The 16386-nt window shown below is 47.3% G+C and overlaps 2 protein-coding genes across 2 annotated transcripts in view; one reads left to right on the forward strand and one right to left on the reverse strand.

The window, feature by feature from the left end:
• LOC137417302 (vacuolar protein sorting-associated protein 4A) overlaps window positions 1-16386 on the reverse strand; it is a 297125-nt gene that overhangs the window by 49826 nt on the left and 230913 nt on the right. The gene's annotated exons all lie outside the window — the stretch shown is intronic.
• Window positions 1-16386, forward strand: part of DPY19L3 (dpy-19 like C-mannosyltransferase 3) — a 69568-nt gene that overhangs the window by 1315 nt on the left and 51867 nt on the right. The gene's annotated exons all lie outside the window — the stretch shown is intronic.

The following is a 16386-nucleotide window of genomic DNA, read 5'->3' on the forward strand; positions in this document are numbered from 1 at the left end:
CAAACCACGTGACCGATGACATCATTTTCAAACTATATGCAACAGTTCTGTTAGATGATATTTGTAAAATTTCGCATCAATAGGGTGAGTGGTTTCAGAGATATAATTATTTAATATTTCCCTTCAATCCAATATGACTGCCAAACCATGTGACCTATGATGTCATCAATTTAATATTTCAATACAAATGGGTTATAGATCATGTGCATGCAATTTAAGATTTTTAGGATAAGGAATTCGATTAATACATTTTTGGCTGGTATATCACTTCACCGATGATGTCATCATTATCATGCTTTTGTTCCCCATTGGGAGTACTTGACAATGTGCCAAGTTTCAAATTTTTCCATTCAACGGTTTCCGAGAAATGATTTTATAATTATTTGCTTTTAATCCAAGATGGCTGCCATACCACGTGACCTATGACGTCACAATTATCATAAAACATTCTGCATGGGTGTCACTCCTACCCTGAAAGTTTTGCCTCAATCGGACATGTGGTTGCTGAGAAAAATGATGTTTAGCCCGTATGGACGGACGGACGGACGGAAAAAAACCGAAAACATAATGCCTCCTGCGACTTTGTCAGCGGAGGCATAAAAACCATGATTTGATCAACAGTTTCATCCCTATCACTCAAGTGAACTCACACTTACATCTACACAACAAGAACGGCACTCAGTGGAGAGCAAACCTCCACCTGGTTGGCCATATCACTCAATGGTGAAGAATCAAAAATTATACTAGCTGGATCCGGAACCGGATCGTCACCAAAATCGAATCGATTTTTCCTTGTCACACACACGACCAGTCCAACAAGTTTCGTCCAAATCCGTCCATAACCTTTTGAGAGATCCCGCTATGTATCGTTTTTGGCCCGATCTCCCAATGGTGAAGAATCACTTGAAAAATTCTAGTAGCCGGATCCGAATCCGGATCTTCACCAAAATCTAACAATTTTGTCGTTGTTACATACGCTACATCTCTGCCAAATTTCGTCCGAATCCGTCCACAACTTTTTGGGATATTTTGTTCACAGACAAACGGACAGACAAACAGACAGGGGTGAAACCACCTTCGGTGGTGGAAGTAATAAAGCAGGACTGTCTGTCTGTCTGTCCGCCCGTCCGTCCGTATCCATAATACTCCCTCAGTTTTGGGCTTTGCCACGCTCAACTTTATGTGGAACCTATTGGGGTCCCAGCGGGTGTCCTAAGGTGGGTGGGATATTTCATCAATTTCTCGAGCTAATTATGATTTTCAGTATCCACTGATATGAAACTGCTCTCTCTCCACATGTAAACACATTCACGGGTTCGTCGTTTGCCGTTTCACCATTTACTGCATGTGGAAACATTCGCTGGTTCGGTAATATCTCAATACAATCGAGATTCTCGGTTTCCACCGATGAGATGCTGCAATTTTTCGCGTGTAAACACATTGGGATTTTGGGGCTCCCACACTTGCTTAACACGGGTACCTTGCTCATCTACTAGATAAGAGAGCCGTTGGTGTGTGTGTGTGTGTGTGTGTGTGTGTGTGTGTGTGTTGCCATTTTTCTCAGAGATGGCTGAACGAATCTTCGTCAAACTTTCAGAGGTTCATCAGTGAGAGCCTGTGAGTGTTTTAGGCAAAATAAATAAATAAATAAAAAATTTCAAAATTTTTCAAAAATCGCTCTTTTGTGCCTAAGCCTTTTTGATTAATGACAGTTATATACAAGTACACATTCGCATAAATAAATACAAAACAATCACCAGACATTTCAACACAAATAATAAAACAATTCTGGAAGGGTCGAAGTTGGTGGTAAGGCGGCTTATTCTTCCTGAACGTCATCATACTTAACTCAGAAACGTGATGAACGGCACATTCACCAGCATATATTAAACAAAAATGTAAAATGATGATTTGACATTTGTGATGGATTCTGATTTGGATGTAATTGCTTTTCCATTATATTTGCCCTCATTTCAAATATGTTAATATTTCTTTTTTGCTTGAGCAATGCCTTGTACTCCATCTATATACACTTTTATACTTTACTCGGGGAACAAATACAAATACAACTTTGTCTGGGGGGGGGGGGGGGGAGGGGCGGGGGGCTAACATAGGTTATGTGGCCGTGGCCTCATTCGGGGGTGTGGGGGACCGGGAGAGTGGCGTAAATTCTCTATGTAAATGTGCACCGTGTAGCGCGACCTGGTGATGGTGGCAGAGGGTATTGCAATTTCCTTTTTTACATATGCAACACTGAGGTTATAAAGCACTCTTTGCATGGGAAAATTTTCCTCCTTCCCTTCCCCCATCCCCCCAAAACGGTGGGACCTGTGAAACGGTGGGATCTCTGGAGCTCAGTCAGAGTGACCATCGGGGTCTTGGTCACCTCTTTTACCAAGGCCCTTCTCCCCCGATTGCTCAGTTTGGCCGAGCGGCCACCTCTAGGAAGAGTCCTGGTTGTTCCAAACTTCTTCCATTTAAGAATTATGGAGGCCACTGTGCTCTTGGGAACCTTCAATGCAGCAGAAATTTTTTTGTAGGCTTCCCCAGATCTGTGCATCGACACAATCCTGTCTCTGAGCTCTGCAGGCAGTTCCTTCGACCTCATGGCTTGGTTTTTGCTCTGATATGCATTGTCAGCTGTGAGACCTTATATAGACAGGTGTGTGCCTTTCCAAATCATGTCCAATCAATTGAATTTACCACATGTGGACTCCAATCAAGGTGTAGAAACATCTCAAAGATGATCAAGAGAAATGGGAGGCACCTGAGCTAAATTTCAAGTGTCATAGCAAAGGGTCTGAATACTTATGTAAATGTGATATTTAAGTTTTTTCTTTTTAATAAATTTGTAAAACTTTCTAAAATCCTGTTTTCTCTTTGTCATTATGGGGTATTGAGTGTAGATTGATGAGGGGAAAAATGAATTTAAACGATTTCAGCATAAGGCTGCAACACAACAAAATGGGGAAAAAGTGAAGGGGTCTGAATACTTTCTGAATGCACTGTATATCGATACATTACTAACATAATTGCCTTCGCCGATTTTGAGAATACGTTTGTGCATAAGGCAATTTTTCCAAAAATAAAAATCGCGTTTTTGGATCGAAAATTAGTTTGATCGTCGTGAAAATTTCTGGAGATGTTGGGTATAGTTAGGTAATTGTGAAGAAATTGTTTTTTTTGCAAAAAACGATCGAAGGCAATTCTGTTAGTAACGCATTGATATGTAGTTTATCTTTCCCCTCCCTCTCCCCTCACCTCCCTCTCCCCTCTCCCTTCTACTTCCCCCACTTCCTTCCTCACCCCTCCCTTTCCTGCTTCCTCCTCCTGCTCTACCTGCTCGTATTTAATAAGTTGATTACAATTCTTATTCATTCCTTCATCCAGTCGAGTGGCACAAATGGCTGTGGGTTCGCATCATTGCTTGAAGTGCTGCTGTTTTTGCTGACGTAGTGCCACCTGTAGGTTAGATTAGGAATTTGAAATTTGTTCAGGGATACCGGTGATAACTAGTGCCCCCTGTAGGTTAGAGAAGGAATCTGTAGGGTGGCTGGCTTGTTGGCTTAGCGATGGGTTACTAAAGGCACCCAGAACAAAATAGTGTTTGCTTATCAGTTAAGGTGGCTGGCTTAAGATCTTAGGGTCTTGGAATTTTAGCCCCTGTCATGCCATTGAAGTTGAAATAACACACCAGGTGGGTTGACTCAGCCTGTCATCCTTCCGAGGTTGGCAAAATAAGTACAGGCTTACTGGGGTAATAAGCCATTTGAGTATTCTGCGTCAGAGTGGCGACCCGTCCAGCATTGTACTCTTTAGCCAATGAAACTGCCTCAACAGCTATATGTACCTCACAACGTGAAAGTAATGGTTAATATTTATTTATTAAACCATCAAAAATGTAAGCAAAACGTAACACAGGAGTTCGCCATGGCAATGATGGGTCAAATGGCCTCATTTCCATGTTAAAGTTCCGACAGGATCCTGCAATGACTACTTACACTCAGTGTAGTCCTGTGGGGACTGTGAACCCTTTGTATATTAGGTTCCATTATTTCTGCATCAGGAATATAAATACTTTAATGCAATTTGTTTGATTCCCCACCATTGAATAACCTAACACAAGGCATGCCAAGCTCCTCCACTTTCCCCGGCAGGTGGGACACCCAACATGCAACAGTCGATCTGTTAAAACGTTATTTTGTGTCTTAACTTAAATTTGATGCCAAGTTGAGAGTTTTTAGCTCACCTGGAACAAAGTTCAGGGGAGCTTGTGCGATGGCGCGTCGTCCGTCCGTCCATCAGTCCGTCCGCCCGTCCGTAAACACTTGAAACTTCTTCTCCAAAACCGCTGATGGGATTGCGACTAAATTTAGCACAAATGATATTTGTTGTGTTTTGACTAAAGTTTGTTTATATTATGGCATTTTAAAAATCTGCCTCTTTGGGGGTCTACCGGGGGGTCAAAGTGGATCCAGGTTTGACCCCCCAAAATAGGAGTTTGCTTTTTCCACTGAAACTGCACACACTATTTTGACGAAACTTTACCACGATCTTCATCACCCGTGATGTACCAAAGTTTGTTTACGGCATTAAAAACAAATCTGCCTCTTTGGGGGAGCACGGAGGTCAAAGTGGGTCCAGATTTGACCCCCCAAAATAAATATTTGCTTTCTTCTCTGAAATTACACACACTATTTTGATGAAACTTTACCACAACCTTCACCACCCGTGATGTACCAACGTTTGTTCACGACATTAAAAAAATCTGCCCCTTTGGGGATCTACGGGAGGGTTGCCCCCCAAAATAAGTATTTGCTTTCTTCTCAGAAACTACATATGCAATTCTGATGAAACTTGACCACAACCTTAATAACGGGTGTTGTACCAAAGTTTGTTCCTGACATTTAACAAATTGGGGTCGAAGGTGGTCTATGGAGGGCTTGCCCCCCAAAATAGGTATTTGCTTTTTTCTCAGAACCTACACACACAATTTTGATGAAACGTCACCACAACCTTCATCATCCATGATGTACCAATGTTTGTTCAAGGCATTGGAAAAATTGGGGTCTGAGGAGGAACACGTGGTGGGAGGGTGGTGGGTGGTGGTTGCCCCCCAAAATAGGTATTTTTTTTGTCTGTTTATTTAAAATCTTATGATTGTTAGTTTGATTCTCCATGCTGCCCTTTCTTCTTGCAAGCATTGAAATTGGTTTAAAATACCTTTAGTCAGCGCAGTATACTGTTTATTCTTCCAGGTGAGCGCCAGGGGTATTGCTTCTATGTTTATTGTGACGTCCTACCGTTTGTAAAAATGATGTGGTAGAGAAAGTTTTGGGGCAATTGGCCCAGGGGTATGTAATTGTATAAAAATCAAATAAAAGGCTTTGCAGAGAAACAACTCACTCACACATGTATTTATATACTGGCGAGGTACCCATGCTATGCACGGGTGGGAGCCCAAAATCTCGACAACCAAAAAATGTTTTGAGAATTTTTTTTTAACCACCCTCCCATCTGAGATCACATACAGGGACCCCAGTAGCTGCACAGAAACTTTGTTGGGGCTGGCCCCAAAACTGTGGGAGTAGTACTTTGTAAAATCGATGTACCTTTCATGATTATGATGATGAAGCTGATGACAAACAAAAAAAAACAATTCTCGTAAATTTGACAACACTTGTCAAGAGGATCTAAGGCTCATGGAGGAGCTGCAACACAAATAGCACACACACATTCAAACGAATACATGAGACAACATGGGCCTTGACTTCAGACAAACACAGCTTGGATGATGTGGCATGTCCCAGGGCACTCTGGGTACCTGTGACACCGTCTTTTGAGTCACATTTCTTTCCACAAGCAGTGGGGCAATTATGGTGACATTTACTCCTCCATACTGATGCCAACCGATGGGGGGTATCCGTAATCTATCCTTTAAACCCTGAGCATCAATCAAGGATGTATCGGGTACCATTTTTAGTCTTTGGTATGACTCGGCCAGTGTCGGAATTGAGCCACTGACCTCCCAGACTCAGAGCTGACGCCTTAACCATTACGCCACCGGGTGATGAAAACTCCAACAATGCTACGAGAGGCCACATTTCTGAGCGATCATGTGTGCTGTACCTCAAAAGACAAATAATAAATAAATAACTTCACAGGCTCTTGCTTCAAAAGACCTGTTAATCCCGAATTGATTAATGCCATTTTCCTCAATGGCAGCATGCTATTGCTGGCCAGGTCATCAAATGCCTTTATATCTATAATACTTTCCTATGAATTCTTTCATCACATCAAGCAAGATCGATCGAAACACAAAAGAAGATTGCATTTTTACTTAATTAAAATGCCAATCATAGCCTAAGTAATGCTTTCCTTGGATGGGCAAACCACACTTTGCATTTGTTTACCAAACTGTATCGTCTTATCTGCAACAGTAAATAATTAAAGGTGCATTTTTGTAATCGTAAAAACATTGCTTTCAGTTCGTTTTCCCTCACTTTCTTCACTATTGAATAATAAACACGATTCGGCAATTTTGATTACCTTGCTTAGGGTAGAATGTGCTTTGGCTCTGAAACGTGTTCGTTTTTGTTTGTGTGCCACATGACTAGTTGATCAGAGGAATACAGCCATTAGATCTCGGAGGGTAAATGCTCTGTTCATAATTTACAATTTATTCCTGGAATACTGGGGACAACACCCTCGTACCTGTAATTAACATGCATATGAATGTTTGTTTCCCCCCTCTCCCCCGCCCTCACCCACCCCCACACTCCAAAGCAGCATGTGCTCTATGGTAAAGCTTATTTTTACTTTGGTGTCACAAGAAGGCTGACTGACCTTCAATGTGGAGTGATGATTGGATGTCAGAGAGCATCTGGTGTGAGGGGTAGGGTTATGATCGCTGTGCGGTCTTTCCGTGGCTCTCACTTCATACTTTTCCCTCCAGCGCTTGGATTGACCAAGACCCCATGCATGGTCTAATCAAGTTAACCTCCATAGAGGCTGTCCGGTTATTGTAACATGCATGTGTGTGTTGGTTCACAGGTGCCACCTCGTTATACTTGTTCCTACCCTATGTTCCAGTTCATTCATTCTCCACCATCTTCTTCCCTTCCTTCCCTTCTCTGCATCCTTTTCACACCTAGGGAGAGGTGGTGTCAAAAGCCAACACACTGGCAGTGCGGCTCGAGTTGCATACGACAAGGAAATTAACAAAGAGGCAAAAGGAGAGATGAGGGGAGGAAACATTAACGTGCTAGTAAGAGGGTTGTGTTGGGTAGGTCTCATGCGGTATATAGGAACATGGGTAGGGATGGCAAGATGGCAATCACCAAAATGCTGCCTTTTGTGCATAGCACCCGTTTCTATCACGACGAGTGCAGCGGAATCACCTATTAAATCCTGTGAAGGTGTTATTGTGTGTGCAAACTAGTTGATAAACTCGAAGGAGGTAAAAGTCATAAAAAGGTATCCGTAGGGGGAACCTTTGGATGCATCACGTTGTAGCACCTTTGGGAAGAAATTCTGCCTGAACCACTCTTTCCATGACGAAGAATGAAATCAGCATGATCTTCACTTGTGATCTCCACTCACGTGCTTTTTTGGATCACCACTTTTTTGGGTCTTGGTGACGCAAGAGTCTTCCACTGGGAGCTCGGTGCTCACGTTTCGGGGTCATACCGTAAACCCACGACTCATCACCCGTTATCACCTGACATAAGAATGATGGATCTGAAAAGCATTGATCAAACAAGTCGGATGAAATGAAGACACGATTTTCTTTTTGGTCATCTGTGAGGATGCGCGGAACGAACTTTGCACAGATGCATCTCGTGTTTAAATAATCTGCCAGAACCAAATGTCATCTGCCAGAACTGAACGGAACCAAATGAAAGACTGGTCTCTTCCGCGATTTCTCGAATGGTTAAACGTCGGTTTACTGGGATGACAGTGCTGACTTGAGTGATGTTTTCATCATTTAGTGCTGTTGATGGACGACTGCTTCTTTCGTCATCTTCCAGCGACTCATTCCCTTCCGGCAACCTTTGAAGCCACTTGAAAACAGTCTTCCTTGTCACAGCTTTATCTGCATAGACCATTCCAAGCATTTTGTCTGTTTCTGTAGCCGTCTTGCCAAGTTTAGAACAAAAGTTCATGTCAAACGCCACAAAAGTGTCAAATGCCACAAACATGTGCTCTCACAAAGCACACTGGTATGTAGTACTAATGGCGTTTGTTGCGTGTTGGCAAGTGAGAGGGTTAACCAAATGAGCCACGCCCAATGACCTCAACAATGTTCATGCATTCATTAGTAGCGGCACCATTCACCAAGCTTTTTGATCACACCTCGTCGAAGAGCTAGAACACAGAATGGATCAGGACACAACAGAACAAAGGGAACAATAGAGAGAGAAGAGGGAGCGATGCCAACAGCAGGGCTTAAGGATAAAATAGACTGAGACGGACATCAGGGGATGTGAGTAAGAATGAGCGTGAGGGGAAGATGCAGGGGATGGACAAAATTGATACAGCAGAAAACTCTCAGGAAGGAAAAACTGGAAATTTGGGGAGAGGGTGGTTTAACAGGGGTAGAAAAAACATCTTTTTGATGGGGAACAATCTGAGATGAGGAACAGCTTTCTTGAAGACTTGGAGGGAAGAATGAGATTGAAGAGAATGTGGAAGTTGGTTCCACAGGTGGGAAAAAGGAAAAACAAATGAGTGGAGGTGAGCAGTGATCCTGGATTTGTTGCGTTTCACTGGAAGGGGGTTCATGGACCTTGTGTGCTCTGCAGAAACTTTGGGGGGGGGGGGGGGGATAGAGCAGAGATGGAGCCGAGGGTGCAAGACCAGAATGAAGGCGGTAGAGGACAGAGCGACCACAGACCTGTCTGCAATACAAAAGTGACAGACTCCGCATCATTGCAAGAGATTCCTATGATATTGAAAGCCTTGGTTTCCACGGCGTCAAGCTGAGCAAGATGTGAGGCAAGGGAGCCAGCCCAGATGGGAGAGTAGTACTCCATCAAGCTGTAGATGAAGGCCTTGTAGGTGGATCGGAGTTCAGGTATGCCAAGGAAGGACTTTCAGTGGATGGCTTTGGAGGCCAACTTAGAAATGTGGTTTTCTGAATAAAGATCATGGCTGATAGTGAGATCCAAAATTTGAATAACTGAATTTCTTCAAGAAGATTATTAAGAAAGTAGAAAAGAGGGATTACCAGAGGGAGATAGAGAGAGAGAGAGAGTGAGAGAGGGAGAGAGAGAGAGAGAGAGAGAAGGAGAGAGAGAGAGAGAGAGAGAGAGAAGGAGAGAGAGAGAGAGAGAGAGAGAGAGAGAGAGAGAGAAGGAGAGAGAAGGAGAGAGAGAGAGAGAAGGAGAGAAGGAGAGGGAGTGCGATGAGGATTGTCATAGCAGAGGGTGGAGTCATCCAACGTGGAGTGACCTGGTGTGAATCCGAATTGGTGATCTGAGATGAGGTTGTTGGAGAAAAGGAAGGATTTTATATAATCTGTGATGATTGATTCCATGACCTTGCTGATGATTGGAAACAAACTGATAGATTTGCCGACTTGTAACACAATTGCCGAGATTTCCAACTTCACTGAATCAAAATCAAACTGCTTTCTGACATCTTGGAATTATGCCTGGAGGACACAAACACAGGTGATAGACGATAATCTCCCACTGAACTTACATTTGCCAAATTATAGCTTATTCAGTTATCTACTCAAATTTTCTACACTGTTAATGGCAGGGTCCAATCTGTGCTTGTTGTCCAAGGCAACTGCATACCCTATTAGAAATGAAATGAAATGTTGTGAATTATTAACTCCATGTTTCCTTACCATCCAAATCCTATTGGTGAAACATGGATACCTCACTTAATGCCGCCCCTTAGAACGCTGATTCATTAGAAAGCTCTTTGTCCGGCAAAAATTTTTTTTTACAAAAAATAAAATACAATTAAGTTAATACATAGCATGCAACCACCACCATTGATTGTACTGTACACACACACACACACACACACACACACACACACACACACACACACACACACGCACACACACTCTCTGAGCCAATCAGCACTGTTTACTCCTTCATATCTTGCTATTTCTGCCTTCCAGTATTGTTTTTGTGTGTTTTGTTCGTATTTTACTCCAATAATGTCTGCACACAGGCCGGCAAGTGTTGGTGCTTAAAACCTGACAAAAGTGTTGAAGAAGAGCATCACTTTGGATGTGAAAATGAAAGTGTTAAGGTGGTTCGAGGAGGGTGAGCGTCAGGTGGAATTGGGTCGTGCGTTAGACATGGCTACGTTGACCATTATAACAAATCTAAAAAATGCAGACAAGATAAAAGCTTCTGCCCAGTCTGCCACGTCGATAATTCAAACAGAATTCAAGGAGCAGTTTGTCAGAGAAGATGGAGAGCCAGTTAAGAATGGGGGTGTAAGATCAGACTCGGCACCATATGCCTTTAAGCCAGTTAATCGTCATGGAGAAGGCGAGGAGCATCTTTACTCACGTGCAGGGACAATAAGGTGAGGGATCGATGACGGAGACGTTTGCGGCCAGTCAAAGTTGGTTCAACAGATTTAAGTGCCAAAGTAACTTGCACAGACACCATCCACATCAGCGGCGACGCCATAAGCGCTGACGACCAGGCAGCCCTTGAAATCCCCGACGTGCTCAAAGCAATCATCGAGCATGGCAACTACCCTCCCCAAATTATCTTCAATGTGGATGAGACCACCCTTCTTTGGAAAATGGAAACGCATGTGATCACGCACTTTCATGTGCCGTGAAGAGAGGCATGCTTTGGGGTTGTAACGATGGCAATGTATTTTTTATTATTATTGATGTTTATACACATATTTGTTTTTGTTAAAACAGTATACACTTACTGATCCTATTATAATAAAAAGTATTATTTTTAGTTATGAAGTAATATGTTTACCATTTGTATTATTTGCGCTATGACCGGTACCCCCAATAAAGTTCTCGTATACCGCTGATGCGTAAGAAATAACGCTGTCAGAACGCATCTCAACATAAACAATTGTATAATGACTCCTTTTAGTGCATTTTCAATTAGCGCTCTCTTTTCCAGGAACACATCCTAAGAGCTAAGAGGGCAGAATGCATCCTGAACACTTAGCGGAATGCATCCGGAGCGCTTAGCGGAATGCATCCGGAGCGCTTAGCGGAATGCATCCGAAGCGCTTAGCGGAATGCATCCTGAGCGCTTAGCGGAATGCATCCTGAGCGCTTAGCGGAATGCATCCGGAGCGCTTAGCGGAATGCATCCGGAGCGCTTAGCGGAATGCGTCCGGAGCGCTTGGCGGAATGCGCCCTGAGCGCTTAGCGGAATGCACCCCGAGCGCTTAGCGGAATGCATCCTGAGCGCTTAGCGCCTTAGCGGAATGCGTCCTGAGCGCTTAGCGGAATGCATCCTGAGCGTTTATGAAATGCATCCTGAGCACTTAGCGGAACCCATCCTGAGCGCTTAGCGGAACCCATCCTGAGCGCTTAGCGGAATGCATCCTGAGCGCTTAGCGGAATGCGTCCTGAGCGCTTAGCGGAATGCGTCCTGAGCGCTTAGCGGAACCCGTCCTGAGCGCTTAGCGGAATTGCATCCTGAGCGCTTAGCGGAATGCGTCCGGAGCGCTTAGCAGAATGCATCCTGAGCGCTTAGCGGAATGCATCCTGAGCGCTTTGCAGAATGCATCCTGAGTGCTTAGCGGAATGCGTCCTGAGCACTTAGCGGAACCCATCCTGAGCGTTTAGCGGAATGCATCCTGAGCGCTTAGCGGAACCCATCCTGAGCGCTTAGCGGAACCCATCCTGAGCGCTTAGCGGAACGCATCCTGAGCGCTTAGCGGAACGCACCCTGAGCGCTTAGCAGAACGCATCCTGAGCGCTTAGCGGAACGCATCCTGAGCGCTTAGCGGAACGCATCCTGAGCGCTTAGCGGAACGCATCCTGAGCGCTTAGCGGAACGCATCCTGAGCGCTTAGCGGAACGCATCCTGAGCACTTAGCGGAATGCATCCTGAGCGCTCAGCAGAACCCATCCTGAGCGCTTAGCGGTATGCATCCTGAGTGCTTGGCGGTAATAATCCTGAGCGTTTAGCGGTAATAATCCTGAGCGCCTAGCGGTATGCATCCTGAGCGCTTAGCGGAATGCATCCTGAGCGCTTAGCGGAACGCATCCTGAGCGCTTAGCCGTATGCATCCTGAGCGCTTAGCGGTATGCATCCTGAGTGCTTAGCGGTATGCATCCTGAGTGCTTAGCGGTATGCATCCTGAGCGCTTAACGGAATGCATCCTGAGCGCTTAGCGGAATGCATCCTGAGCGCTTAGCGGAATGCATCCAGAGTGCTTAGCGGTATGCATCCTGAGCGCTTAGCGGTATGCATCCTGAGCGCTTAGCGGTATGCATCCTGAGCGCTTAGCGGTATGCATCCTGAGCACTTAGCGGTATGCATCCTGAGTGCTTAGCGGTATGCATCCTGAGCGCTTAGCGGTATGCATCCTGAGCGCTTAGCGGAATGCATCCTGAGCGCTTAGGGGAATGCATCTTAGCGGAATGCATCCTGAGCGCTTAGCGGAACGCATCCTGAGCGCTTAGCAGAACGCATCCTGAGCGCTTAGCAGAACGCATCCTGAGCGCTTAGCGGAACGCATCCTGAGCGCTTAGCGGAACGCATCCTGAGCGCTTAGCGGAACGCATCCTGAGCGCTTAACGGAACGCATCCTGAGCGCTTAGCGGTATGCATCCTGAGCGCTTAGCGGTATGCATCCTGAGTGCTTAGCGGTATGCATCCTGAGTGCTTAGTGGTATGCATCCTGAGTGCTTAGCGGTATGCATCCTGAGCGCTTAGCGGTATGCATCCTGAGCGCTTAGCGGAATGCATCCTGAGCGCTTAGCGGAATGCATCCTGAGCGCTTAGCGGTATGCATCCTGAGCGCTTAGCGGTATGCATCCTGAGCGATAAGCGGTATGCATCCTCAGTGCTTAGCGGTATGCATCCTGAGCGCTTAGCGGTATGCATCCTGAGTGCTTAGCGGTATGCATCCTGAGCGCTTAGCGGAATGCATCCTGAGCGCTTAGCGGAATGCATCTTAGCGGAATGCATCCTGAGCGCTTAGCGGAACGCATTCTGAGCGCTTAGCGGAACGCATCCTGAGCACTTAGCGGAACGCATCCTGAGCGCTTAGCGGAACGCATCCTGAGCGCTTAGCGGAACGCATCCTGAGCGCTTAGCGGAACGCATCCTGAGCGCTTAGCGGAACGCATCCTGAGCGCTTAGCGGAACGCATCCTGAGCGCTTAGCGGAACGCATCCTGAGCGCTTAGCGGAACGCATCCTGAGCGCTTAGCGGAGCGGTATGCATCCTGAGCGGAATGGATGCTCAGGTATGCATCCTGAGTGCTCAGCGGCATGCAACCTGAGCGCTTAGCGGTATGCATCCTGAGCGCTTAGCGGTGTGCATCCTGAGTGCTTAGCGGTATGCATCCTGAGTGCTTAGCGGTATGCATCCTGAGTGCTTAGCGGAATGCATCCTGAGCGCTTAGGGGAATGCATCCTGAGCGCTTAGCGGAATGCATCCAGAGCGCTTAGCGGTATGCATCCTGAGCGCTTAGCGGTATGCATCCTGAGCGCTTAGCGGAGCGGTATGCATCCTGAGCGGAATGGATGCTCAGGTATGCATCCTGAGCGCTCAGCGGTATGCATCCTGAGCGCTTAGCGGTATGCATCCTGAGCGCTTGGCGGTATGCATCCTGAGTGCTTAGCGGTATGCATCCTGAGTGCTTAGCGGTATGCATCCTGAGCGCTTAGCGGAATGCATCCTGAGCGCTTAGCGGAATGCATCCAGAGCGCTTAGCGGTATGCATCCTGAGTGCTTAGCGGTATGCATCCTGAGTGCTTAGCGGAGCGGTATGCATCCTGAGCGGAATGGATGCTCAGGTATGCATCCTGAGCGCTCAGCGGTATGCATCCTGAGCGCTTAGCGGTATGCATCCTGAGCGCTTAGCGGTATGCATCCTGAGTGCTTAGCGGTATGCATCCTGAGTGCTTAGCGGTATGCATCCTGAGCGCTTCGCGGAATGCATCCTGAGCGCTTAGCGGAATGCATCCTGAGCGCTTAGCGGAATGCATCCAGAGCGCTTAGCGGTATGCATCCTGAGCGCTTAGCGGTATGCATCCTGAGCGCTTAGCGGTATGCATCCTGAGCGCTTAGCGGTATGCATCCTGAGTGCTTAGCGGTATGCATCCTGAGTGCTTAGCGGTATGCATCCTGAGCGCTTAGCGGAATGCATCCTGAACGCTTAGCGGAATGCATCCTCAGCGCTTAGCGGAATGCATCCTGAGCGCTTCGCGGAATGCATCCTGAGCGCTTAGCGGAATGCATCCTGAGCGCTTAGCGGAATGCATCCTGAGCGCTTAGCGGAATGCATCCTGAGCGCTTAGCGGAATGCATCCTGAGCGCTTAGCGGAATGCATCCTGAGCGCTTAGCGGAATGCATCCTGAGCGCTTAGCGGAATGCATCCTGAGCGCTTCGCGGAATGCATCCTGAGCGCTTCGCGGAATGCATCCTGAACGCTTAGCGGAATGCATCCTGAGCGCTTTGCGGAATGCATCCTGAGCGCTTAGCGGAATGCATCCTGAGCGCTTTAGCGGAATGCATCCTGAGCGCTTGGCGGAATGCATCCTGAGCGCTTGGCGGAATGCATCCTGAGCGCTTTGCGGAATGCATCCTGAGCGCTTAGCGGGATGCATCCTGAGCGCTTAGCGGAACCCATCCTGAGCGCTTAGCGGAACCCATCCTGAGCGCTTAGCGGAACGCATCCTGAGCGCTTAGCGGAACGCATCCTGAGCGCTTAGCGGTATGCATCCTGAGCGCTTAGCGGTATGCATCCTGAGCGCTTAGCGGTATGCATCCTGAGTGCTTAGCGGTATGCATCCTGAGTGCTTAGCGGTATGCATCCTGAGCGCTTAGCGGAATGCATCCTGAACGCTTAGCGGAATGCATCCTCAGCGCTTAGCGGAATGCATCCTGAGCGCTTCGCGGAATGCATCCTGAGCGCTTAGCGGAATGCATCCTGAGCGCTTAGCGGAATGCATCCTGAGCGCTTAGCGGAATGCATCCTGAGCGCTTAGCGGAATGCATCCTGAGCGCTTAGCGGAATGCATCCTGAGCGCTTAGCGGAATGCATCCTGAGCGCTTAGCGGAATGCATCCTGAGCGCTTAGCGGAATGCATCCTGAGCGCTTCGCGGAATGCATCCTGAGCGCTTCGCGGAATGCATCCTGAACGCTTAGCGGAATGCATCCTGAGCGCTTTGCGGAATGCATCCTGAGCGCTTAGCGGAATGCATCCTGAGCGCTTAGCGGAATGCATCCTGAGCGCTTTAGCGGAATGCATCCTGAGCGCTTGGCGGAATGCATCCTGAGCGCTTGGCGGAATGCATCCTGAGCGCTTTGCGGAATGCATCCTGAGCGCTTAGCGGGATGCATCCTGAGCGCTTAGCGGAACCCATCCTGAGCGCTTAGCGGAACCCATCCTGAGCGCTTAGCGGAACGCATCCTGAGCGCTTAGCGGAACGCATCCTGAGCGCTTAGCGGAACGCATCCTGAGCGCTTAGCGGAACGCATCCTGAGCGCTTAGCGGAACGCATCCTGAGCGCTTAGCGGAACGCATCCTGAGCGCTTAGCGGAACGCATCCTGAGCGCTTAGCGGAACGCATCCTGAGCGCTTAGCGGAACGCATCCTGAGCACTTAGCGGAATGCATCCTGAGCGCTCAGCAGAACCCATCCTGAGCACTTAGCGGTATGCATCCTGAGCGCTTGGCGGTAATAATCCTGAGCGTTTAGCGGTAATAATCCTGATCGCCTAGCGGTATGCATCCTGAGCGCTTAGCGGAATGCATCCTGAGCGCTTAGCGGAACGCATCCTGAGCGCTTAGCCGTATGCATCCTGAGCGCTTAGCGGTATGCATCCTGAGTGCTTAGCGGTATGCATCCTGAGTGCTTAGCGGTATGCATCCTGAGCGCTTAGCGGAATTTATCCTGAGCGCTTAGCGGAATGCATCCTGAGCGCTTAGCGGAATGCATCCAGAGCGCTTAGCGGTATGCATCCTGAGCGCTTAGCGGTATGCATCCTGAGCGCTTAGCGGTATGCATCCTGAGTGCTTAGCGGTATGCATCCTGAGCGCTTAGCGGTATGCATCCTGAGCGCTTAGCGGAATGCATCCTGAGCGCTTAGCGGAATGCATCCTGAGCGCTTAGCGGAATGCATCTTAGCGGAATGCATCTTAGCGGAATGCATCCTGAGCGCTTAGCGGAACGCATCCTGAGCGCTTAGCAG

Source organism: Myxine glutinosa, chromosome 9 (genome assembly GCF_964187855.1).
Source record: "Myxine glutinosa chromosome 9, kmMyxGlut1.1, whole genome shotgun sequence".
NCBI classification, from domain to species: domain Eukaryota; kingdom Metazoa; phylum Chordata; class Myxini; order Myxiniformes; family Myxinidae; genus Myxine; species Myxine glutinosa.